The 27,764-nt window shown below is 43.1% G+C and overlaps 1 protein-coding gene across 3 annotated transcripts in view; it reads right to left on the reverse strand.

Annotated features, from left to right (window-relative positions):
* STK33 (serine/threonine kinase 33) overlaps positions 1-27,764 on the reverse strand; it is a 142,089-nt gene extending 114,325 nt beyond the window's left edge. For 2 of the 3 annotated variants that reach the window (XM_053672956.1, XM_053672955.1), the window contains exon 1: positions 27,369-27,759. The gene's annotated coding sequence lies outside the window, so the exon portion shown is untranslated. Of the gene's footprint in view, positions 1-27,368 lie in introns of all 3 variants that reach the window. The other variant, XM_053672957.1, reaches the window with a different exon arrangement.

The following is a 27,764-nucleotide window of genomic DNA, read 5'->3' on the forward strand; positions in this document are numbered from 1 at the left end:
GAAATGTACAAGAATACAAAAAACAGAGGTAATACCAAGTGAAGGGGAGAGTACGGAGATAAGCATATACTGTCCCACCACGCATTGTTGGCAGAAATGTAAAATGATAAAGCCACTCTGGAAAACAGCATGGCAGTTCCTTTAAGACTACAAATGGCCTGACCATACAATCCAGCGATTGTACATTTGGGCATTTATTTGAAAGAAATGATCATTTATGTTCACACGGAATCTTGTACACACAAATGTTCAGAGTAACACCAGTCAAAAACTGTAAACTACCCAAATGTCTTTTGAAAGGTAAACAGTTAAACAAACTCTGGTATAGTCATACTAAGGAATACTACTCAGAGATAAAAATGAAATGAAGTATTAATACATGCAACAAATTTTGATGCATGAATCTCAAGGGAATTATGCTTAGTGAAAAAAATCCAATCTCAAAAAGTAACATACTTTATGATACCATTTACATAACATTCTTGAAAAACTAAAATCATGGAGAACCACCACCGGCGAGTGGTTCCCAGGGGTTACAGGCGGGTGGGGATCTGTGAAGGAGCGGCAGGGGAGCCTGACCATGGTGCTGTGCAGCTCAGAACTCAGACAGCAGTGACAGTCACACAAAGCTACGCCTGTGACAAAAAAACCCCACGGAACCACATGCACCCACAGAAACAAAATAAATGTAGAGTAAGCTCCTTGGATTGTACCAATGGCAATTTCCTGACAGCGATGCTACACAGCAGCTATGCAAGACCTTAAAACTAGGGGACGATGGGTGCAAGTGCACAGGACCTCCCTGAAAATTTCTGTAACTTCCTATAAATCTGTCATCACAGGGGAGGGCGGTGCAGTCTAAAGACTTAGCCAGTCCCCAACGCACCCACGTCTGCAGCTGGCACAGAAAACGCCTGTAAGAGGGTGTGCCTGGGGCAGCAGGCGGAAACCGGGCACCCAGACGGAGGCGGGAGAGGGGGTCTGGGAGGGGGGCTGGGGGCCACCTCCCAAGCCTCCCCACCACTGCCTCTCACTAGCAGCATGCGGTCACCTGGGACATTCACGTCGGCGATCACAACCCTCAAGGACAAGAAAAGAGCAGCCTATGTTCCGAGGGGGCCTCTGTCAGGCAAAGCAAGAGTCACAATCAACAGTCAGGGGAGGGTGTTCACAGGCCTCTAAGATTTCATTTCCTGTTAGCACTTTCCAAACTATTTGATATTCATGAAACCATCTAATGTAAAAAAGAAAAAATAAACTTGAAGTTAATTTTCCAATTATAGACAAAACTCTTATGATACATTATCATTATCTAATTAAATATATGCCATAAATTGTGTTATTTCAACTGCCTGATTAGTGAATAAAACAGATATTAACTTTCTCATATGAAACAATAATAGCTGTCATTTATTAATTAAATATATCTTATGTGCCAAGAATTGGTCCAAATACATTTTAAAAACTGTCTCACTTAATTCTTGTAACAACTCTATTAAATAGGTCCTATTACTCCCATTTTACAGATTGTAAAACCAAGATACAGAAAGGTTAGGTAATTTTCACAAGGCCACACAGCTAATAAATGATAAAGACAGGATTCACACCCAGGGAATCAACTACCAGAGCAAACTCTTACAGTACTGCCACAAAATGAAGAGAGTGACAGGTTGCAGAGTTCTATCAGTTCACACAAGACTACCGGATAGGACTTGAACCTGGATGACCCTAAACAGCCCTGACTAGCGTGTGAAAGAATAGTGCTACCCTCCTGGTGTTTAACGTTCCAAACAAATCACTGGTTGATTAAGTTTTAGTAAAATGATTCAAACATTTCAACACTATACACCAACATTCAGGCGTGGTCAGATGCCATGGAAATTACAATTTATGATCAAATTTTTAAAAATCCATGGGCTTAAAAGATATATTTTCACACCTATGAAGTGCATTTAATTCAATAACAGCATGTCATGATGGGTACCACTCAGCACTGGAAATGCAAAGTGAAAAACATAAATAAGGGCTCTGCTCTTGTGGAGCTTATATTTTAAGAGGGAAACAGGAAAAAAGTATGAAGTTTTCCTCAAAAACTTAAAAATGGCACTGCCTTATGATCCAGAGATTCCGCTTCTGGAAATCTACCTGAAGAAACCCAAAACTAATTTGAAAGAACACACGCGCCCCTGTGTCTGTCCACTGCAGCGCTGTCACAACAGCCAAGCTGTGGCAGCAGCCCAGCAGCAGACGAGTGGATTAAGAAGACTGCAGTGCACACACACAATGGACTACACCTCAGCCATAAAAAAGGACAAAATTTAACATTCACGACAGCATGGACGGACCTAGAGCGCAGGTGGCAAACACAGGGCCCGCAGGCCGAATCTGGCCCTTTCCCTTGTTTTATCGGCCCGGCACCTTGTCTCCAGCCAGCGGCAGTGCCGAGCTCCTGGCCCCTAGTTAAGGAGTAGTTCCATTTACACAGTCCTAGAATTACATTCAACCCTTTGAAGGCAACCACAAGGCTGGTGTGGCCCCCAGTGAAAATGAGTTTGACACCCCTGCCCTGGGGGATAGTGGACTAAGTGAAATCAGTTTGTCAGAGAAAGACAAACAGCATGTGATTCCACTTATATGTGGAATCTGAAGAACAAAGTAAGGAAACAAAGGAAAACAGACTCACAGATGCAGGGAGCAGACTGGTAGCTGCCGGAGGGGAGAGCGGTGGGGAACTGGGTGGAAAAGGCTGGGACTGAGCAGTGCCGGCTGGTGGTTACAGGACGGCTGCGGGATGTGCAGAGCAGCGCGGGAGATTCTGTGCACAGCACTGCACAGCCGTGCATGGTGCCGGTGGGCACTGGAAATACCCGGAGGGACGCTCTGCAGAGTGTATGGCTGTCTGAACGCCACGCTATGCACGTGGAAGTGATACAGATAATATCGAATGTAAACTGCAATGGAAAAAATTTAAAGAAAAGAGGGACAAATAAACAACAAAATGTCTATGTGCCATAATGAAAATAAGAGGACGATGAGATTAAAAAAAAAAAGTTGGGAGCTACTTTAGTTTGAATAATCAAAACAGTCTCTTTGAAAGGTGATATTAAGTAGAAATCTGAATTACATGTATTTTTTAACCTGTCAACTACACAGATTTAGCAACTCAGCATTTCAGTATATAGAAACTATAATTTATGCCCAGGGAAAATAACTTATCTAGTGAACACTGAAGTGATAGCTTTACCTTTCTGTCAAAGAGAACCGTAGAACACCTACTAAGGTAGAAACAAATATTGAGAAGCCTTTGCCTTTTTCCTTGTAGATGTTCTTCTTTTCGGACACCATGCACATGAAGGGAAAATATAATAATAGGCATGTACCAACTTTCTTGAAATGATAGTACCATAGATAAGGAGACTGGATCAGTGGTTTCTAGGGTTAGGGGAGAAGAGGAAGGTGTTTGTGGAGTGAGGGATCCTAAACACACATGTACACACATGTACACATAAAACTGGTAAAGTCTAAATAAGGTACACAGATCGTGTACATGTCGATTTCCCTGTGTGGTACTGTTCTACAGTTATATACAATGTCACCACTGGGGAAACTGGATGAAGAGTCCAACAGGGTCTCTCCACATTACTTCCTACAACTACATGTGACTCTATAATTGTCTCAAAATAAAATGGTACTTTTTAAAAAAAATACAAGATGAATATCAAATACTGGATATGATATGGAAGCTATCAGAATGTCACAAAGAAATAGCTTTCAACAACTTTCATGCACTAATCTACTGGTATTTGTTTAGTTTATTTTCATTCATTTATTCATTCATTCATTCATTCATAGAGAGAAGGGAAGAGAAGGAAAAGGAGAGGGAGAGAAACATCAATGTGTGGTTACCTCTCACATGCCCCCAACTATGGACCTGGCCCACAACCCAGGCATGTGCCCTGACTAGAAATGGAACTAGTGACCTTTTGGTTCCCAGGCTGGCACTCGAGCCACTGAGCTACACCAGCCAGGGTTCTGCTGGTTTAACTTAAGAACTAGTCATTATTAAAAAGAGTAAGATAAAAGTTGGGGCTGACTGAATGAAAAATTAGAAAACATGCAGTTTTCAGCTAGGCATCTGTGACCTCAACTGTACCTAACTGTCAAGTACTAACCCATCAGTTTAAATGACACGAAACTAAACTTATATTGTTAAAAGGAAGTCACAAAACACAAGCAAATACACGGAAGAACCACAACTTTTCGTATGTACCTAACAACAATATGTTCTTCAGTCCTGACCAAATGGAGAAGTAGGCGGAGGGTCCACCGCGCTCTGTGACAACTAAACAAAGAACAACTATTTTTAACAGCAGTCACAACCAAGCCACACGGAAAATCACAGGAGCCGCACTAGATACCGGTTGACGCGGGCACCAAACCGGACAGGATTGAAGAACCCGGTGAGCGCGCCGGCAGCCCACCGAGGGCGATCGCCACAGTGGCTGTGGAGCGCATGGCAACGAGTGGGCAGTCGGTCGCCTGGTTACGCGCGGAGAAACCAGTGAGAGGAAGGTGAGCGGCTTGGATCAGCCTGGCGTGCGAGTGACGGATGCTCTGGGCTGCGGCGAGGAACGCCATCTTCCCTCTCTGACCACGCCCCCACACACAGCGTCACAAACCAGCGACCTGGGGACCGTCCTGAAACACCGCTTCGTCCCTCACTTAACAGCACGAACAAACCAAAAATGGCGCAAGAACAACTCAGAGCCCCAGAACCGATAAACCTAAATGACGAAGAAATAGCCAGTCTCTCAGACGCACAGTTCAAAACACTGGTTATAAAATTCTCACAGAACTGGTGGATTACAGCCACAAATTAGAGAAACATATGGAAGCTAAATTAAGTGAAATGAATGCTGAATACCACAGGATCCAATAGAATGAAAAGGAAATTGGGACTCAAATCAATGCAGAGGACCAGACAGAAAGCAAAAAATGGCAAAACAGAAAGGAATGAAGAAACAAGAATTCAAAAAAATGAGGAGAAGATTAGGAACCTCCAGGACATCTTTAAACGCTCCAACATCCGAATTATAGGGGTACCAGAAGGGGGAAAGGCACAACCACCAGTTGAAAAACTATTTGAACAAATAATAAAAGAGAATTTCCCCAAGCTGGCAAAGGAAATAGACTTCCGAGAAATCCAGGAAGCCCAGAGAGTACCAAAAAAGTTGGACCCAAGAAGGAACACACCAAGGCACATCATAATTACATTAGCCAAAATTAAAATGAAGGAGAGAATCCTGGAAGCAGCAAGAGCTAAGGGGACAATCACCTACAAAGGAGTCCCCATCAGACTGTCAGCAGATTTCTCAAAAGAGACCTTACAGGCAAGAAGGGGCTGGAAAGAAATATTCCAAGTCATGAAATCCAAAGACCTACAACCAAGATTGCTCTACCCAGCAAAACTCTCATTTAGAACGGAAGGACAGATAAGGTGCTTCTCAGATAAGACCAAATTCAAGGAGTTCATCATCACCAAGCCCTTACTATATGAAATGTTAAAGGGACTTACCTAAGAAAAAGAAGATAAAGAAACATGAACAGTGAAAGGACAGCAAACTCACAGTTATTAACAACCACACCTAAAACAAAAGCAAACTAAAAGGACAGCTAGATCAGGAGTGGAAACATAGAAATGAAGATCACAAGGAGGGTTAGCAACAGGGGAGTGGGAGGAGGGGAAGGGGGAGAAGGTACAGAAAATAGGTAGCACAGACAGTAGATAGAAAATAGATAGGAGGGAGGGCAAGAATAGTAGGGGAAATACAGAACCTAAAGGACTTGAGACACATGTACATGAACTAAAGGGGGGAAATGGTGGGGGAGGGGTGCAGGGTGGAGGGGAATGAAGGGGGGAATAGAACAACTGTAACAGCATAATCAATTCAAAAAAATAAATAAATAATCTGATAAAAAAAAAAAAAAAGTGTGAAAAAAATAAAACATCATTATAATAATAAAGACAGAAATATCTCCTACAAAAGACATAATAATATGTTCTTTCAGTGGAAAACACACTTTTGAAACTAGAAATTAAAGATGCTAATTTAATTTTTAAATGGAAATGTGTAAAAGCTATACTCTATACCCTTTTGAAAATATAAAAAGCACTTATTGGGGGGGAACAAATTTTGTAAGCCTAGAATCTCCTTTTTTAAAAAGAATTTTCAACTTCTGGCCAAGATGGAGGCATAGGTAGATACACTGTACCACCTCACACAACCAAAAGAAGGACAGCAACAAATCTAAAAGCAAAAAATAACTAGAACTGACAAAAATCGAACTGTATGGAAGTCCAACAACCAAGGAGTTAAAGAAGAAACATTCATCCAGACCGGTAGGAGAGGTGGAGACAGGTTATCAGTGTGGAGGGGGAGGAGGAGAATGGGGGGAAAGGAGCAGAGAGTAAGTAACATAAATGGTAGGTACAAAATAAACAGGGGGAGGTTAAGAATAGTGTAGGGAATATAGAAGCCAAAGAACTTATATTTATGATTCATTGACATGAAGTAAAGGGGGGGGGAATGCAGGTGAGAGGGGGTGTGGAGGGGAATAAAGGGGGAGGGGAATGGGACAACTGTAATAGCATAATCAATAAAATATATTTTTAAAAAATGTTTAGGCCCTGGCTGGTGTAGCTCGGTGGACTGAGCGCAGGTCTGTGAACCAGAGGATGGCGGTTCGATTCCCAGTTAGGGCACATGCCTGGGTTGCAGGCCAGTTCCCAGAAGGGGACGCACTAGAGGCAACCATACACTGATGTTTCTCTCCCTCTCTCCTTCCCCTCTAAAGATAAATAAAAACTTAAAAAAAAAACCTTACCATTTAAAAAAAATTTTTTTTAAGAATTATCATACCATTTTGACAAGTTGATGAGAAACAACCAGAGTAGAATGTACTGCGCAGTATAACTTTAAGTAAGTAATCAACTATTTTCATACAAATGATTCATTCCTACTTCTTCATTAACACAACATGACCAAGAACACAGGACATACTGGCCATTACCTGAAATTCTGAGACTCAGACAAGAAAGACCCGGTGAGTGGACCAATGCTCAGACCCCCCCCCCCGCCATGTTATTAAACAGTGTCCCTGGCAGCCATTTACTTCTGCACCTCAGTCTTCCGAGCTGTAAAGTGCGAATCACACGCCTGCCAACTAACACACAGGGATGCCCAAGCTTGAGGTGAGATGCTTCACCTGCACAAGCACAACCAACAGACTCCAGCAGTTCTTGCTATATAACAAAACTTCCCAAAATACTCAAATAACCCCCAAATTCCTGTTGCTTTCCATTTTATCTCCAAATAACCAGATGATCATCATCACAAGTTGAAATATTTTCACGACAATAGTTAAAAACTAATGCCTGATTCAGAGACATGGTAACTTTGTAACAGCAGTTGATTTAATGGTGCTTTTGTAAATGGATTAATTTGTTATGAGACTAAATTTAAACATAAGCATTCCATAAAAATGTGATATCCATAAAAGAATGAAAGAGTAATAAGCTGTATGTATGATCACATCCTAAAAATGTGTCAATTCCCATTTGTTTCTTCCTTCTTCAGCAAAGAGAATGTGCAGAACAGGTGAGAAGTGAAGATGCAGACAGACAAGGTGAGACAAGAAAGGGCACAGGCGCGCGAGGCCCAGCTGAACGACGCGTTAGAGGACACTGCGGATGCCACCTCGGAGCCAGTGCCAGGAGACTCTGAACAGTGTGGGAAACAGAAGTCCCTGGACACTGCCAGCCGAGTGTCACACAAATAAGGCCATCTGATCACTAGCCTCCACGCGCAACACAACAAGGCTCATAAACCACTGGGCAGCTTATGTGCCCATCAGCCAACTCTGTTCTAATCGGGCTTTGAGGGAGAGCAGTTGGCAATGGCAGGAACTCAGAGGTGTCAAAACAGGTTGTGAGTGAGGAAGATTAATTTAGAAGAAAATGGAGACCTCCTCGGATGAAGGATTTCATTTCAGAATGGAGACCACTACAGAGTGCTATAGTATAGTATAGTACAGTACAGTACTATAACAGAGTACTATAAAAGCTAATGTGATACAACTACCAAAATATGATAGTATTAGTCTTACATGCAATAATTATGTTCCAAATACAGTACAAAAAACTAAGAGGTTATATTTCTGGATAAGAGATTTTTAATTTTTTAATTAAAGTGACTTTACTCTGCATTTTCCAGTTCATTAACTATAGATTTTAATGGTAATGATGAAGAAAGAGAAAATAGCAAGAAAGAAAAATCAGCAAAGGTATTCCAAGGATGCATAATTAGCAAATACAATTTTATAAGAGCAAATCTCACTCATTTTTGGGCTCAGATTTCAAAAGCCCCCATGACTTTTCACAAATGTCATTTGTAATTTACTAGTTATGCAATGTGCTATAAACAAAGTAATCTTGGATGTGTTTTTGAATCTGCCACGTCACCCGACTTAAGTGGGTTTATCTGGACATACATTATTTTTCTAGCCTCTTCATGCTAATTTTAACATATCCAGAACCACTCCTGCAACCAGCAGCTGTCCACTCAACAGAGAAAAACACAAATCACTGTGTGGTGTCAACATGTGTGTCCCTGTTCATGTCATGCTCCACCAAGGCAGAAGCTACGCAGACAAAAGTCTCTGTGCGGCTCGCACTCGGCTCCACCCGACAGCTCTGCAGCTCTTCCCACACGGGTGGACTTCAGTTTCTTCACTTTGCACACAGACCTTGAAGTTTCCCTTTGGCCCACTTTCTGGATATCCCGAATGGCAACAGAGCCATTACAGCTATTTCTATACGGCAACTTCTTCTGAGCGAGAATTGTACCATAATCCTACTAAGGGTCAAATGCATCAGTGCCCCCCAGGGGAGTTCTTCCAGGCGGTAACGAGTCATTTTCCCTCGGGAATGAAGGTTTCACTCTACTGAGTAAGTATCTGCTTATATGCAGACATCTCTCACTGCGGGCCAGTCAACTATGCCATAACCCTCTATTTTCTCGTTTTTGAAATCTGTAAGCCCTTACATGTGTATGACTACAGTGCTTAATGTGGAGTCCTGCTGATAGAAAAGCACTCACATATTTGTTGATTTATTGCGCAACTGTACTTGGAATAAAAAAAAAACTTCCATATTAGTAATGAAATACAGCTCTTCCTGTAGCAAGTTCCACCACACTCAGAACAACCCCCTACAATCTTGTTTGGCATATACGGTGGACTCACACAGGCATGAATAACTTAAATTCAAAGTTATTTATTACAGCATTGTTTGTAATAGTAAAATATTGGAAAACATTCGAATGCCCCGCATTATGGGATTAGTTGCATACTCACACTGTGGGATGCAGCAATTTAAAAACGAAGATGCTTTGTTTAAGTGGAACAATCTCCTAAATATTGTAAGGCAAAAAAAAAAATCACGGTGCAGACCCATAGTATACCACCACTTATGTAAAACAGATGTTAGATTTTATTTGTATGCAGGTTGTATATGTATATTCTATACATTTAGTTTACACACACATGCACATACAAACCGAACATCTCGGAAACGATGCTCATTGTCAGGAACTGAGTGTCAAGAAGACAAAGAGGAACAAAAGGAAGACCTTTTTCACTGTATATCCCTCCTGCTTTTAAATCATGTATCAAGTACAACTACTATTTAGTCAAAAGTAATTAAACTTGAAACTAGAAGAATAAATACAGCAGTTGCGTGCAGAGGCTCTGCAGATAAGACCCGGGGTGAGGTCCCAACTCCGCCGCTTTCCAGTGTGCAACCTCAGGCAGGTTCTCCGAGCCCGGCTTCCTCTGTAAAATGGGGCCAATCCTGGTTACTGTGACAATTCAACGGAATCAAGCACCTGGCAGAGCGCCTGGAACTTATTGTTACTTAATGTTCTCTTTTAAATGGTAGTGTGGGCTTGGAAATCACAGTCATCACCCATGTCTTTTTCTCTTTCTTATTCTTAGTGAGCAAATTTTGTTAGTTCCTCTTTCAAAAAAGATGTGACATCCAACCATTTGTAGCCATTTTATAAGCATTCAAGATTGGCTCAGACCACCAAAATTTAGCTAAATTTTAGAGATTTACCTAAAGAACTAGCTAAACATTTAAATTTTCTAAGCAAGGCAAAACTAACACATAAATAAATAAAATAAGTTTCCTTCGCAAGGCAATCGGCGGCCACTGCCCAGTGGCCACTATACAGAGACACAGCCACATAATCTACTAAATACCAGGTGCTACCAATTCCTACTCACGTCCCTACTTTACCATTTATAAAGTATTTTCAAACATTTTAGTTTAATTCCTGGAATAAAAATCTCAGTAACAGAAAGTCTCCTAAAGGACATTCTAAGTTCTCAACAACAATGAGGCAAACGGAGCGGATATTTTTATTCTTCTTTTACAGATAAATATTAGTAACTCCAGGGCAAACTACTAAATATAGATTTAAATGATTTTAAAATAGTAAAATAAATAAAATAAAAGCCAAAGAGGAGGAGTTGCCAAAGTGAAACTTTCTTTAAAAACAAAAATGCCCAGCCCTGACTGGCGGGGCTCAGTGGGTTGGGTGTTGTCCCGCAAACTGACAGGCTGCAGGTTCACTTCCAGTCAGGGCACAGGCCTGGGCCGCAGCCAGGACCCCAGCTGGCAGTGTGAAGAGGCAACCAATCGATGTCTCGCACATCGATGTTTCTCTCCCACCCTTTCTCCCTCCCTTCCCCTCTAAAAAGAAAATTTTAAATATTTACCAAAAATGCCTATAATTCAAATGTTCCCATTTCACTGCTCATTTCGCCCACATTTTCACCAGGAAGTCATCAGGAATACTGCTCTTCCCTCACCTAGAAGGCTCTGACCTATGTAAATCAAGACCTAGTTCACAGAAGCTTTCTGGATTCTAGTTACTATGGCAGTAAACAACTTAAACACACACAACAAACTGTCCACAGAGTAGATCTGCCAGGATGACCTACAAGCCCCTCCAATTCAACGTGCTCACCTTGCTCCTCCACCCTCAACGCTTGTCTGAGCTTGCTCTCCCTCTTCAGCCGCCTGGGCTCCCTATTACAGCGAATGGTTCCGGGATCACCCAAGTGGCCAAACCACAAATCTAAAAGTCATTCTACTCTTCCTCTCCTTAGATCCACAAATGCTCCTTCTATCTCAAAAAATCTTTAGCATCAATCTGCTTCTCTTCAGAATGGATACGGGAGAGAGTTGGAGAGGGGGGCTTGTGCCTACTCCCCCAAACTTCCAGGGCTGGGGAGCAATGATTAAGAGCACTGACCCTGGTTCCAAATTTGCATGCTCAAATCCCAGCTTTCTGATTCTGACCTTGGGTGTATTACTCAACCTATGTCTCAAGTCTTCTCATCTGTCCAATTGAGATAATATTAGCAGCTACCTGATAAGACTGTTGTAAAGTATAAATAAATATAAGTGCTTAGAATAAGGTCTGGTACACTTTATAGTATTCACTGCTATTTATAACATAAACATCATGTTTTAATATCATAAGACATTAGTTCTACAACAGTGTAAAATCCAGAATTTTTTCATCAAGACAGAAAATCAAAACACAGCCCAACGTCCAATTAATCTGAGCCTCCATCACACTGAAGTTTTGGTCCGGTTAAGCCGATGGCCATCTCCTACACTCAGCTGCAATATTTCTTACCGGGGTTACTACACCAGCCTCCGAGTAGCTGATCTCTTTATCTCCAGCCCTCTCCAATTTATTCTCCAAACTGCAGCCAAAATGATTTTTCTAAAAAGAATGTCTACTCCTGCTGTTCCCCTGTTAAAGCCCTTCAAACTCTCCCCGTTGCCGTGAGTCCAAATCTGGACTCCACGTGGCCTGCACAGCCCGCACAACATGCACAGTGTGGTCTCTGGGCTCAGCCCCAACGGGCTCTCCAGGCCCATCATCATTTTGGCTGGTTCTCCCGACGCTGTCAGTTCCCATGTCTCACAGACTCAGACTTCTGCTTATGTCATTTCCTCTACTTCAAACACCGTGCCCAATCACTCCACCTTTTACCTGAAGAATCTCTGCCTACCCTTCAGTCTTAATTTAAGTGTCACTTCATCCAAAAACACATCTCCTGGCCCCCGAGTCTGGAACAGGCGCCCTTCCTACAAGTCCAGAAGTACCATGCACTGCCCCCGTCACGGCCCCTTTCTCAACGGCCTGGTGGCCCACTGCATCCCCCTCTCAACCGTGCGCTCTCTGAGGGGGGACCACATCTTCCTTTCACACCGGTGCCCACCCAAATGCCCGCCACATGGCAGGTGCCTTTTGAAATATCTGTCGAATTGATACAACTTAATATCACAAATAGGGCTCCCCAAGATTTATGAATATTTTACAAACACCATTAAATGTAGGAATTCTTTAAAACTCAAGTAAACCAGTAATTTAAAACTAATAAATACGGAAGTTGAAAGCCTTAGGAATACACTCCGTACAACAGACTCTATTCATTAAGACTGCTCAGTGACCAGGTCAGACTCCTTGAAAAATGACAAAATAGGCTTCTCTGTAGAACAGGCAGAAATAGCTTCCGGTAATACAGAGGCAAGAAATCAAGAGCAATAATATATCTCCTGCTGAGCCTCTAGAAACTAAAAAAAAAATCTATCATAGGGGATCTTTTTCTAAAGATATAAAATACATGCTTCAAACCTCCTGGCCAACTATAAATCCCACCACACTGAACTGAAAAATCAATGCCTAAAGTTCATGCAGATGAAATAACATTGACAAGAGCAAAAAACTGAATAAATACTAAATCCTACCTCTACCTCAATTTCCAGTTCTCTTATCCCCCCACCCCCGCCACACACAGGAAGTCCCTCCTCCCCCCCATGTTGCCGCACTGTAGCACGCGGCTCTGGGGCGCCTTTTACCCCCTCCGGCAGCCTGTGTATGCGCCTCCCTCCCCCCGGGCTTGCACAGAGACACAGGTGGTGTCATCAACTCATCACTGAATCTTCGGGGCTCTCCCAGCACACCCAGTAGTGGGTAGTCGGTTGTTTGTGAAAAGGAGAAAAAGGAGGAAGACAAGGGGAGAGAAAGGAAAAAGAGCAATTTCTTTATACAAATAATCCAAAAGGTAGCAGGTGAGGAAGTAGAGAAGCCCTACAGATGTTTTTTTAAAAAGCCTAAAAAAAGTGAAATGGCTGAAAGTTAACATTCAGATACTGTAGGAAACTTTCAACAATATGAATTAACCACAGAAACAATGACTACTCAGTCTCATTCCACTGTTACTCTGCAAACAAGCCTGTAAAGTCAGTAGGTCCATGCAGAGTTCTTCATCAATTCTATGTAGAAGCCCAGAGACAATTAAATATATGGGGGGAGGGGCAGAATTGGGAAGAGAAAAAAAAGCTGATCCATGCTCCAGCTGAGTATCTAAGAAGTCTCAATGATTCCAAATACTTCCAAAATGGATGTCTATAGCCAATATTACTAATGACATTTTGAGAAAGATATACAAGGATGTTTTACCATCAAGGAGAGGAAGAAAAACATCGATTGAGTTTCTCAACAGGAATTCATGGTCATATTTTCACTAAGCAGCATGACTGTAAAATGTTCAGACATAAAGTGATAAATTCACTTGTTTAGTATTTTTATCAGATATGCAAATATTTGAAAAATCATACATATATCCCAACATTAAATATCACTATTTATATTGCACAGTATCCAGGCTGGAGTCAGAAGAAAAGATGACTCTATGGGAGACTCGTTTTTAGCAGAGTCGGAGAATCTGTCCATCCTCCAAGACGGCCAAGGATCTCCCTTGTCCCTAACGAACTCGAGGAAACTCCCCAAATCCTCTAACACCAATGGCCTGTGTTAGATGCTAGAGCTCATGGGAGAGAGGGGTGATCTGGCCTAACCACATATGCTTTCAGCTCTTTAAATGGAAAGATTTAAAGAACTCTAAAACTTGCACCTTTCTAACCAGGGAAATTCTCCGACGTGACTTATTTTTCTCAAACTACCGACTGAAAGCCTGAACAGCGCCCACACTGAGCCCAGGCGCATCCCACAAGAGCCTTCTCTGACGCCCCAGCACTTCGGAAGGAGGCCTTCCGGAAGAGACCCGTCTGTCCCTGGAGGGTGAGCCCACTCCAAAAAGAAGACACAGAACTTCCCCTACTTCATTCATTTGTTGGCATGATAACTTACATCGCTTTAAAGGCATTCCATCCAGAGTGAGCAAACTGTTTGAAAGCTAAATGCACTAAATCTTCTTTCATGGGACCTATAAGTATTTTTTGAACTCTTAATGGTTTTCACTTAATGCTTTATTTTAAGATCAGATTTAATTATTTCATAAAACCAGTAGTTCTTAAGGAAGATGGATTTCATTTTACCTCAATATCTATTACCCCAGGTCAGAACTGCAATGAATTGTGATGCCATTTGAAACCACTAATACTGCACTCGACAATCCAATTAGTAAACGAGTCTGAAAACACAATTTTCCAAAATGACTAGAGTGCTCCCACTTCCTATTCTTAAATATATAAAACTCTAATTGAATGTCCATGCTATTTTATTTATAGATCTTTCTCAAATAAGCTCACAATAAAACCACCAGTTTTTAGTTCCTGTTCCCACAAAGGCTCTTTGCTGGCTCCATAGTGAAGACTTAACAGAGCTGTATTTTTAAAAATCAATTTGATAAATAAATGTCAAAATAATAAACGTTTTCTTATGAGACTCATGGGTCTCTAAAGCATATATATTGTAACAGTAGGAACAAAGGACAAAACTATGAAAATATAATAAATCTCAATGCTATAAAACAGCTGTATGTGTACAGGTACAAGGTCTGTCCGGAAAAATTCCAGCCAATGTTACTATGATGAGAACTGTTTGCATGACTTCAATGTAACCCGGCGGCCAAGGAGAGTGCACTGGAATGAGTGTGCGTGAATGACGACAACTTCACTGTACTCGTCAGTGGGGGTGGGGTACACCTTGAGTGAGAATGTGTGCTGTGTGGCTGTCACATTCAAAATGACTGAGTGAGTAAAGCAATGAATCTGCATCAAATTTTTGCCTTAAGCCTGAACAATTTCTCCACGGAAACTATTTGGATTCGGAAGGGCGCAGCTATGGGCAACTGGTGACTGGCAGCTTCATTACGACAACACACCCACTCACACATCACATCTCTTGCAGTTTTTTAGTGAAACATCAAATCGCCCAGGTGACTCAGCTCCCCTACAGCCCAGATTGGGTGCCCTGCAACTTCTGGCTTTTCCCAAAACTAAAATCACCTTTGAAAGGGAAGAGATTTCTGACCTTCGATGAGATTCAGGAAAATGTAACAGGGCGGCTGATGGCAACTGGGAGAACTGTGTGGGGTCTGAAGGTGCCTACTTTGAAGGGGACTGAGGTGTCAGTCATTGTCCTGTGTACAATGCTTCTTGTATCTTGCATCTTCTTCAATAACTGTCTCTACTTTTCATATTACATGGCCAGATACCTGTGGACACACCTCGTACACATGTGTGCAAGTGGCATATACCCACTTTGTGAACTATCTACCAGAAAAATGTAATATCGGGAAGTTTTTACCCACCTCACCACTTCCTGTGCTGAGGTATGTTCAATAATATAAAAATCGATCATATTAATCACTAAAGCAAAACCTAGGATGGAGAAGTAACCACACCACAGTGTCAGGAGTGGGCGGGAACCACAGAGCCCAGACCCTGGGAAGAGTGCCGAAGGGTGCACGCCTGGTGCGGCACAGCAGCCCCTTCGCCGACGGTCTGGCGCCGGCTGGCACGGACACTGCGGCAGGTGTTCCGGGGACAGGGGCCCACCGTTTAGCTCCCCAGTCATTCCGCTGGACACCAGTGACGGACTGTTTCTCCTCATACTGAGTCAAACTTATTTTCCTGTAACCTTCCCACCGGATTTGCCTAGTCTATCCTTCCTAGGGATACGCCTCGTCCCTCTTTAACAGGCCTCAGTCCTCTCGTTACCAGGAAATGCGCGTGTGTCCCTCGGTCCTGTTCCCCACAGGCAGCCATCTCTTCCACGTCGCCACTACCCTCAGCTGTTGTCTGTACCATTTAAAGACCCTTCACCATCGCAAGCCCTTCACTCTCCTCTGGCTGAAATTCAATTTGCCCAAATCTCTATTTGAAAAATGGCACCCAGCCCTGGCTGGTGTGGCTCAGTGGACTGAGTGCCAGCCTGCAAATCAAAGGGCTGCTGGTTCAATTCCCAATCAGGGCACCTGCCTGGGTTGTGGGCCAGGTCCCCAGTAGGGAACACATGAGAGGCAACCACACATTGATGTTTCTCTCCCTGTCTTTCTCCCTCCCTTCCCCTCTCTAAAAATAAGTAAGTATAATATTTTTTTAAATGCCACCCAGAACTAAAATTCATACTCTCCAAATTATTATAAACACTTATTCACTAGGAAACAGACATTTGGGGAAGAGTCAAACCAAAGAAACTTCTACTTCCTAGGGACTTACTATGAAACAAACTAAATGAACAGAAAATATCAATCAATGCAAAGACAGTGATGAGAAAAATATAGGGCAGGTACGAAAACTAGATAGTATCACAAGCCATTTGTCCATACCTAAATTATCTGAGACACTGGTCATACAAATGTAATATGACCAAAACTTTCTAAATTTGCAATAAGCATAGTTATACAAGTATATGGAATAGTCATAACCTTTTATTTAAAAATTCCTTTTGATCTTATCTAAAGAATCAAATGAAATCAAAATACTAGATGTAATTAACACTGTTTAGTTTCCCTGGAGATTATACCAATCAGACATGTTAAGCATTCTAGGAATGAAACATTTGATACGATTAAGGAAAATCCTATTGGAAAAAATTAGCCTGAAAAAGAGATAATACAGGGCTATGAAATGGCTTATTAATAACTCACTCAATTCTGAGTATAATAAATACAGCTATTACAATTGCAATTCACTAGTGGCTGAGCTCAAAAAGCTAAAACTCAATGTGCCTCAAGAAACCAGATCTAATCAGCAGTAACTGCCTACTACATTTATTAAATCATAAAATTATTTTAGGCTTAAAGGAATTTAGAAGAAAAAAAAAGAAGCTAGTAAGAGGTAGGGTAGAATCCCGGACCGAAATCTGGCGCCTTATCTGCTACACTTGAACAAGCCTCCAAGAAACCAGCTACACAGGCTCCCTCCTTCTCCCTTCCCACCTCTACCCAATCTTCTCTCAAGCCCAGTTCCTCAGTGACTTAGAATGTGGGGAGAGTCTCAGAACTAACACCTACACAAACCACCTCCAGAAGTTCAGGCACATTCGTTCACGTCTGAAGGGACAGCTCAGACTAGGAAACGTGTGGCCGCATGCACAGAGGAATCAGGCCTAGAAAATGCATACAGACTGTTATGACCTGCTCTTGCCAAAACTCCATCACCCTGGTCTAAAGCAACAAATGTGTATTGTCTGTCTTCAAGGTAACTTCCAAAGCCTGTATGAGCTCTCCCAAGGACAGAGCTAATCAGCTCATTGCCATTCCCCTCTGCATGTTATTTCCATTTTCTTGATTGTACCTAAAACGTAGACAATAATATTCTCTGTGATAGATAATAAATCTTCCTATGATGTAAGACCTCAGGGAAAACAATAAAAGCCTGTCTAGGCAAGGGTCGGGGGTGCTCCCCTCTTGAGGGAGTGGCCAAGGCATCCATAGACACTCTCCCCTTGAGACAGTAGCCATGCTGTTCCTTTTTTCTCCACAGGACTGTTGTCGCCTGTGCATTTATTCTCGCTGTCAGCCACAACAGGCGGACTCTGCTGGACAGAGTCCACCACATCTGGCACCCAAACAGGGACAGGGTCTGCCACAGGATGCCACTAACCAGCCTAGACTCAGGTCTCAAGGAAGACCTGAGTCACAGCCCTGGGGCGGGGCCACCAGGGAGCGACCCTGGAGATCTGAAGAGAGGTGCGCACTAGGCCGACATCAGAAGCGCCCGAGGGCAGCACCTCCAGTTCAGGGGCCTTCCCCATGAGCTCTCTCTTCTCCAAGAGCTAGCTCTCTCTCCACTTGGTCTCAGCCAATGTGAGAGCTGGTCTTTCCCATTACCTAGTAAAGCCTGGAGCAAACAGGAGACAGACCCTTCCAGAGAAAGTGTAAAGCCACACAGGGGGCTTGCTCCCCATAAGCGATCACCTCCAAGGAGACAGGCAAGTAACCCAGGATGACACCGACATGGCAGGTGCTGGATGAAGAGAATCAGGAAGGGAAAAGCCCAAAGCAGCAGATGTATGGAGGAAATGCTAAAGACAAAGAGAAGGATTTTTTAAAGCTAGGCTTAGAATAAGGAGAATAAAGCCAAAGCAGACAGTTAATTCTGAACTACAAAGTGTGCTTCCATCTTCTCCGTCAAAACCGATCACAACTCTCAGCCCAGCACAACAGGCTCTTTGTAAGCCAAACACTGCTCTGTCCTGTCCAGTCGTCGTCTCCGATTATAAGCCTGGATATCAGCTTTTTTAAACGCCTACCCTCTTTCCTTTGGGCCTGCTATTCATTCTGCCTGAGAGCCCGCCCTTCTGCTCACCGGCCCCCAACTCCCCCAACTCCCCCAACTCCCCGAGACAGCCTTGGGAGTGCGCGCTCCCCAGCTCCCACAGCGCCAGTCCACAACCGCCCACAGGCTGCTACAATGTTTTGGTTTTGCTTCCCTCCAAGAGACCCTGGGCGTTCAAAAACTCGTATCTTTGTATTTCAAGAACCTGGCCTAGTCTGGCTCATAATTTAGTGAGTGAATGAACCACAGAGGGAAGTGCGGAGGAGGGAAGTGGTAACAGTGTGCCAAGCCCGGGTCACGTAGGTCTGTCCATCTCTGCCCCATGGACTTACGATGGGCATACAAAGAACAGTCTGAAATACAGTAAGTGATCAATAAAAACTAAATAAATCAAGTAAAGAAACATGAAAGAGCTCTGACAGACTCAGCAAAGTGCTGTGGTCATGAAGGTCCCTTCCAGCTCTAAGACTGTATGGAGTTTTTTAAAAAAAACTGTAAGATTTATACAAATTTATACAAACTCCCCAGAAAATCTGGGAAACTAGCATTTACTGAAGGGCTACAAATTTGCTAGATACTTTACATAGAATATTTCACTTGTTTTCCATAATCATCCAGGAAAATTGGGACGATAAGCCCCATTTTGTAAATAAAGAAACCAAAGATAGAAACTCAGAGCCAAAATCCAAACTGTGGTGAGACTGGCCCCACACCTAAGCTTTTTCCTCACTGGACACTGGAACCTCTGGGAGGACACAAGGCCCCCTTCCCTGTCTTTTCATTTCAAGGAACAACGTTCCGACACCAGCCAAGGCTCAGTCGAGTGGTGATTCCAGCGGGGAGAGCCGTCAGCGAGGTGCAGAGCTGCGAGGCTCCGCCTTCCCCTGAGGCTCACTCCCTTTCCTTCCAGGTGCACCTGACTCTTCCCATTCCTCCCAGGAGGCTCGAAGGAAAATTTTAGGGACTCTTCAGCTAAGGATGAAGCAACTCCTCCTTCAGTCTTCCCATCCACTAGAAGGTCAAGTGAAAATCAGGTTACTATTCTGAGAAAAAATGGCAAAGAGGCAGCCACATGGGTCCACTTGGAGGCCTTAGGTTAAAGGAGGAAGCAGCCCTGCAGCTTATATCCCCTAAAAGGCAATTCACCAAGTTACAAGCCTCCACAGAAGTCTGGGGCTAAGAAGAGTGTGTGAAAGAGCTGTGATACACACATACAAAGGAGTAAGACTCAGCCATAAAAAAAAAAAAAGAATGAAATCTTCCCATTTGTGAGAGCATGGATGGACCCGGAGGGTATTATGCTAAGTGAAATAAGCCACTAAGGGAAACACAAATACCATATGATCTCACTTATATGTGGAATCTAAAGAGCAAACTAAATGAACAAACAAAATAGAAACAGACTCCTACATACAGAGAATAGAATGATGGTTGCCAGAGGGGAGGAGGATTTAGGTGACTGGTGAAAAAGATGAAGGGATAAAGACCTAAAAATTGATTGTCACAGAACAGTCTAAGGGATGGGAAGTACATCACAGGGACTAGAGTCAATAATAATGTAGCAACTACATGGGGGACTTCCGCCAAGATGGAGGCGTAGGTGGAAACACTGTGCCTTCTCGCACAACCAAGTTTAAAAAGAACAAAGTTTTAGCAACAAAGAACACAACCAAAACACAGAAAATTGAACTATACGAAGTCCGACAACAACGAATACTTCAGCCAGACTGGTAAGAGGGGCAGAGCCAGCAACTGGCGGAGCAGGGTTACACAGGAAAACTCGGTCAGACCGACCCAGGCGCACGGGTGGCGGTTGGTGGATCCCAGGCATGGGGTTGCAATGCGCAGACCCAGTGAGGGCGCAAGGCGGCAGGCTGACCGAGGTCACACATTTGCGCACAGATAAACCAGCAAAAAAGCGAGCATTGAGACAGACCACACAGGCCCCAGCCATGGGAAGCAGCAGAGAGGAGCGCCACAGCCCCTCTTTGACCCCGCCCCCACATACAGCATCACAAACCAGCGACCTGGGCAGCCCCACCCTGGTGAACATCTAAGGCTCCACTCCTCATACACAACAGGCGCGAACAGACCAAAAATGGCTCAAGAAGAACTCAAAGCCCCAGAGCCCATAACTCTAAGCAGTGAAGAAATAGCAAAATTTTCAGATGCACAGTTGAAAACACTGGTGATCAGGATGCTCACAGAACTGGTTGATTTTAGTCACAAATTAGAGAAACATATGAAGACTAAACTAATTGAAATGAAGGCAAATGCACAGGAAACCAATAGTGATGGACAGGAAACTGGAACTCAAATCAAGGGAGCGGACCAGAAAAAAGAAAAAAATGACCAAACAGAAAAATATGAAGAAACAAGAATTCAAAAAAAGGAGGAGAGGCTTAGGAACCTCCAGGACATCTTTAAATGCTCCAACATCCGAATTATAGGGGTACCAGAAGGGGAAAAAGAACAGCCACAAGTGGAAAACTTATATGAACAAATAATAAAGGAGAACTTCCCCATTCTGGTGAAGGAAATAGACTTCCAGGAAATCCAGGAAGCTCAGGGAGTCCCAAAGAAGTTGGACCCAAGAAGGAACACACCAAGGCACATCATCATTACATTAGCCAAGATTAAAATGAAGGAGAGAATCCTAGAAGCAGCAAGAGATAAAGGGGCAGTCACCTACAAAGGAGTTTCCATCAGACTGTCAGCGGATTTCTCAAAAGAGACCTTACAGGCAAAAAGGGGCTGGAAAGAGGTATTCCAAGTCATGCAATCCAAAGACCTACAACCAAGATTGCTCTATCCAGCAAAGCTTTCATTTAGAATGGAAGGGCAGATAAAGTGCTTCTCAGATAAGATCAAGTTCAAGGAGTTCATCATCACCAAGCCCTTATTATATGAAATGTTAGGGACTTATCTAAGAAAAAGAAGATAAAAAAGATGAACAGTGAAAGGATAGCAAACTCACAGTTATTAAGAACCACACCTAAAACAAAAGCAAACTAAGAGGACAGCTAGATCAGGAGTGGAACCATAGAAATGATCACATGGAGGTTTAGCAACAGGGGAGTGGGAGAAGGAGAAGGGGGGAGAAGGCACAGAGAATAAGTAGCATAGATGGTAGGTAGAAAATAGACAGGGGGGAGGGTAAGAATAGTAGGGGAAATATAGAATTCAAAGAACTTGAGACATGGTCATAAACTAAAGGGGGGAATGGTGAGGAAGGGGGGTGCAGGGTGGAGGGGAATGAAGGGGGGAATAGAACAACTATAATGGCATAATCAATAAAATAAAAAAAATTTTAATTAAAAATTTTAAAAAATAATAATAATATTGTAGCAACTACATCCAGTGCCAGGTGGGTACTGGAAATTTCAGGGGGAATGTTTTCCCAAGTATATAATTATCTAACCACTATGCTGTACACCAGAAACTAATACAAAATAATACTGAATGTAAACAGCAAATGAAAAATAAAACTTCAAAAAATTGTTTTAAAAAGAAAATTTGAATGACAAAAAAATTGGAGCTAAAGTTTTAGACAGGGATACAGATATTCCTTTGTTGGGAGTGTCCTCTGCGTAGGATGGTACCATCTGACCGAGGGGACAAGGAATCAGCCGAAGTTTGTTCCCCCAAAACATGACTCACAAATTGACTCAGACAAACAAAGTGAGGTGTACGGTAACTGCCGCTGGGACACCCGGACAGCCACGTGGAAAGGTGGACACCTGCCTCACACATGCACAAAAATTAACTCAAAATGGATCCAGGACCTGAACATAAGCGCTAGAACTATAAAACTCTCAGAAGAAAACATGCGGGTAAATCTTCATGACCTGAATCGCACGAGAGTTTTTTAGACGTGGCCTCTAAAGCCAAGCAACCAAAGGAAAAACAGATATACTGGACTTCATAACATTAAACACTTTTGTCCCTCAAAGGACACTACCAAAAAAGTAAAAAGAGAATCTACAGAATGGGAGAAAATATCTGCAAACCACATATCTGATAAGGGCCTAGCATCCAGAATGTATAAAGGACACTTACAACTCAACAATAAAAAAAAAATCCGAATTAAAAAAAATGATTTAAATAGACATTTCTCAAAGAAGATAGAGGAATGGCCAATAAACAAGATGTTCCACATCACTAGTCATCAGGGAGATGCGAAGAAAAAGTACGAGACACCACCTCGCATCCATAAGGACGGCCACGCTCAAAAGGACAAGAAACAGGTGTTGTCGCATGGAGAAATGAGAAGCATCGTACGTGCTGGGGGGAATGGAAAATGGTGCAGCCACTCTGGAGAATAGTTCAGCAGCCTCCAAAAAGTTAACATAAAGTTACTATACGACCAGCAATTCTGTGTCTAGGTATATACTCAAGAGAAGTGAAAACATGTTCACACAAAAGCCTGTATGCACATATTCATAGCAGTGTTATTCATTAACAGCCAAAAAAAAAAAAAAAACAATGGCCATCTCCTGACGAACAGATAAACAAAATGTGGTACAGTCATACAACAAAATTTTATTTGGTCATAAAAAGGAATTAAGTACTGATACAAATGCAAACAGAAATGATTCTTGAAAACATGCTAAGTGAAAAAAGCCAAATGCAAAAAGCTGCAAGTTACATGGTTCCACTTACATGAAATGTCCAAAACAGGCAATTCCATACAGAAGGTAGAGTAGGGCTTGCCAGGGCCTGGGCAAGGAGAGGACGGGGAGCCACTGTTAATGGATGTGGGGTTGCTTTTGGGGGGATGAAACATTCTGGAACTAGATAGTGCTGTCACAAAACCTTGTGATATATTAAAAAGTTAACTGCACACTTCAAAGGTGAATTGTGTAACATATCACAACTTAAAAGTGAGGTGCAACTACAAGAAGGAGCTCAGGATGCACATTATAACATGTGTGCAGTCAAACAGATATGACAGAAAGCAGTTGGTTTGAAAATCCCCACTGGACATGGGGGCTTACTTTCATAACAACAAATATGAAAATAACTGAACTGTATTACCATACTGGATACTGGTGCTTACTTTCATAACAATACAAAAATAACTGAATCTTATTGCCAGCAACATAAAAAAATTTAAGGGAAAAAACTAATTTGATTTCCATGAAAAACATTCAAGGGTATTTGCTTTCTTCCTAATATCTCAGCTGGCTGGAGGCTGAGCTCCCTAGAGCAGACACGAGAACCTCAGCGTCAGGTGTGCCGATGGCAAACACACCTTGTGCACGCACAGTGTGCAACAACCCAAGCCTTGGACACACTGCCTCTGCTGAATCCTAAATGGATTCTCTACCAGCAAACTGTCACTGCAGATGAGCATTCCACTGTGATGATGACAAAATAACAGTATTACCCTTTGCAGCATTATCTTTTAGGGGCTTTTTTATTGGAAATCACACTAAATTCTTACTCTCATTAATGCTTCCTTAATTTGCTGACATCACAAAATAACATTTTTTAAGAAAACATAGTTGATCTCTGTATGAAAAGAAATTTCTATACATAAAAAAATCAAAAAGATTCATCTTTCAATAAATCAAAAAGAAAAGAATTAATTGGTAGATAACATAAAATTATTTTAAAGTCAATAAATTCAAAGCTATTAAAAATTAAAGGAAAAGGCAACTGTGGGGAAATGCTCCATGATAAGCACAGGTTAACATTCCTGTTCCATCGAGAGTTCACACCAATCAGTGTCTGGCCAAGTCAGTGCCCCCAGTGACCCCCTCCTTGTCTGTACAAAAAGCCCTGCAAGGTTCCTCTAAAAAAAGGTTCCAGCTTCTTTCTTCCAGGTTCAGGATCACTCTTGCCTCCTACCTGGATGCCCTCTTTTCTCCCGTCCAGTTACAATGAAGGTTCAGATGCACCGACAGTCAGCCTGGTCTTCATCTCCGATTTCCCCCAAGACCCAGCCTCTGAAACACTGTCTACATTGTTCTGTAGCCTGCAGGCAAGTAACAACTCGCCCCAGGCTCCAGGGATACCTCAGGCAATAAATTCCAGCCAAAGCCCAGCATACTGGCTCCTGCCTGGGCTGGCAGAGGCAGAAATCAAACAATTAAACAACTGGTAAGAAAAAACTGAGACGCCAATATAAAAACCATCATAGAGTTTATGCGAGTCATTCACAGAAAAGAAATATCTAATAGCTAACAGCAAGATTTGTTAATGCTTAACCACAGTAATAATGAAAGACGTGAATTAAGGAGGTACTATTTTTACCTGTGATATTCATGAAGATTGTCTTTAAATAACAGTGCTAACACGGGCGTCAGAAACCGGGTGGCAGGGTGATGAGGTAGGACAATCTTTCTGAAGGCAGCAACACATTTCAAGAACATTCGCAATGAGCCTTCCCTTTGACCCTGTAACTTCATTTTTAAGAAATGATCTTCAGTAATTAAAAACCCAATCAAAAGATTTAAATACGAAGATGTTCACCTCGACTTTTTTGTACTTGAGACAGAAATATCCAACCATAAGTAAACTGTGGCTCATCCACAATGTGGATTATGGTAGAGCCAATAAAAAGGATACAGCTGACCCTCCTACAGCACTAAGGACCACTCACCGCTTTAAGGAGTGAACAGGTATTAATTCATTTACTCCTCGCAACAGCACCAATGGAACCTGCGAGCGAGGTAGGTGCCAGTCCCATCTCTGTTCCTCAGCTGAGGCATCTGAGGCCCAGAGGAGCACAGCGGTTGATTCCCGGCTATGGTGGGACGGACTCACATGCCCTCATCTGAATTCCAAAATTCAGCAAGCTCTCTGATAACCAAGTGTTCTCATAAACTTGCGGCAAATTCAAAACCTGGCCTGAACTGATGTGAAACTATGTACAGTCTTCACTTATTCCATGTAGAGTGAAGTCATCTTACAAATTACTATTTTATTACAGGTGCTGCCTCAGACCTCACTAGAAGTGATACTGTAACACACTGTTATCTTTTCTATAATCTGAAAAATTCTGAATATTAAAACACAGCTAGGCCCACAGGTTTCAGATAAAAAAATGCAGTGGAGCTGAAATTCAAATCTAAGTACCTGTCTGTCTGGCTCTGGAGTCTGGCTCTTGGCCAGTATACAACATTTTCAGAGGCTGTTTGATGATATGGCAAAATGCCTATGATTCAAACAGTCAAGCGCTCATTAACTACACACTATGTACGCGCCAGGCACACACAGAGAAATAAAACTGCCTTCCTGACAAGTGCTCCTAAGAAAAAATAACCGGTGTCAGGAAAGCCTAGACCCTAAGGGGGTTCATTCTAGACAGAGGGGTCAGAGGCAGTTTTCCTGAGGAAACATTTGATCTGAGATGGGAAGGATGAGCTATTTTAGACTACAGAGAAGAGGGAAGAGCGTACCCGGCAGGGAGAAGGGCGTATGCGAAGGCCTGTAGTAGGAAGAAAAATGGTGACAAAGGACTGAAAAAGAGCAAATATAACGAATGCAGGGAACCCGAGGAGCCTGGAGAACAGGAAGGTGCCACAGGGCCTTCCTTACAGGTACAGCAACCATTTGCCCCCATCTGCCTGATGGACAGTCCCAGTGTAAACACAGGCAACCTCGTTTACTCTCAAAAATACCTCGAACTGGATAATAAAGTACATGGTCACCCACTCTAGAGACCACATTAAGGAGTTGTATTTTTAACCTACAAACAACAAGAAGTCTTAATGGATTTTAAGGCAAGGGGGCAGGGGAATTATAATTAACTTTTAATTTTTAAAAGATTACTCCGGCTGCAGCACAAAGAGATGGGGATACTTAAGACCATGTCAATATCTAGAGACCAGTGAGGAGGCTACTTATAGGAGACTCAGCAAGAGACATTGGCGGCTTGGTCCAGAGTGATAGTGGCAGGGACAGAAATAACTGTAAGTGGATGGATTTGAGATGGATTTGATGATAAAATGAACAGACTGTGATGGTGACTTGGATAGGGAAGGAGATGGAATGGCGGATGTCAAGGATGCGTCCAAGACTTCTGGCTTCCAAACCAGATGGATGATTCAGAGACAGGAGCAGGAGAAATTTAACGGGCCAGAAATTTAAACGTGTGAGATACGTGCATGCCGGTTGTAATTTGAAGAATAAGCCTGGAAGAATGTATAAAACAGAGAGGGAAAGCTTAGGTTCAAAGTGTGTTGTTTCTTTCCATCCTCACAGCCCTCTCCAACGCACGACCGCCCAGTTTTCTGGCTGGACACTGGGGCTGCTTGGTGGTCAAACAAAAAAGGTCCTCTGGCTGATCTGCGCCCAGGACTATCACCCCACTTGTAGCACGCACCTATCCCTTACACCTAACTCTCAAGTGTTTTACATTTAGTGGTCACGAAGGAGTTTCACCTGCCGGCTCCTTGAAGCCCGGAGTTCTGTGAGAAACTATCTGCATTTACAGATGAGGAAACTGAGGCAGAGTGCTTAAATCACCGGTCCGCTGGCCAGTGAGAGCCGGTGAGGGCCTCGCTATATCCTGGTATGTGCATCCACTGTGAAAAGGGGCCCCATTAAGTGCTGTAAGAAAGGGCTACCGTTGTATGAGGCCCTACTACGTGTCAGGCCCGTTAGGAGATTTTTAAAAGACAGAAAGGAAGGAAAAAACCAACTTGAAACCTTTTAGGATGGGTTAATTTTTCCCAATCACACTTACCCTATAGTAAGTTCGCCTTAAACTTTGAAAAAAGGTCAGATCCCAAGACGGGGTGGAGGTGAGAGGTGGAGACGAACCAGGGCAGCCAGGGACGACCCCAAACACCGGCCGGGGAAATCAGGGTCCCAACGGCTCGGCCCCCGCAGACGGCAGCAGGGGAGCGCGGGCCCAGACCTGCTCCCTCCGCGGCTGGGCCGCCAGCCGACCCGCAGCTGGAGGCCCAGCGGCCCGTTTGCCGGCGCGTTGCTATAGCAACGGCCGCGTCCGGCCGCAGCCCGGGACTCCCTCCCGCTCGCTCGGAGCCCGCCCTGTGCGGCGACGCCAGCTGCGGCTCACCCTCGCCGCCGAGAGCGCTGGTCCCCGACCTGCGTGCACACCTGGCGCAGGTGGTCGCCG

Source organism: Artibeus jamaicensis, unplaced genomic scaffold (assembly GCF_021234435.1).
Source record: "Artibeus jamaicensis isolate MK-2021 breed Jamaican fruit bat unplaced genomic scaffold, CSHL_Jam_final contig_797, whole genome shotgun sequence".
In the NCBI taxonomy this organism is placed as follows: Eukaryota; Metazoa; Chordata; class Mammalia; order Chiroptera; family Phyllostomidae; genus Artibeus; species Artibeus jamaicensis.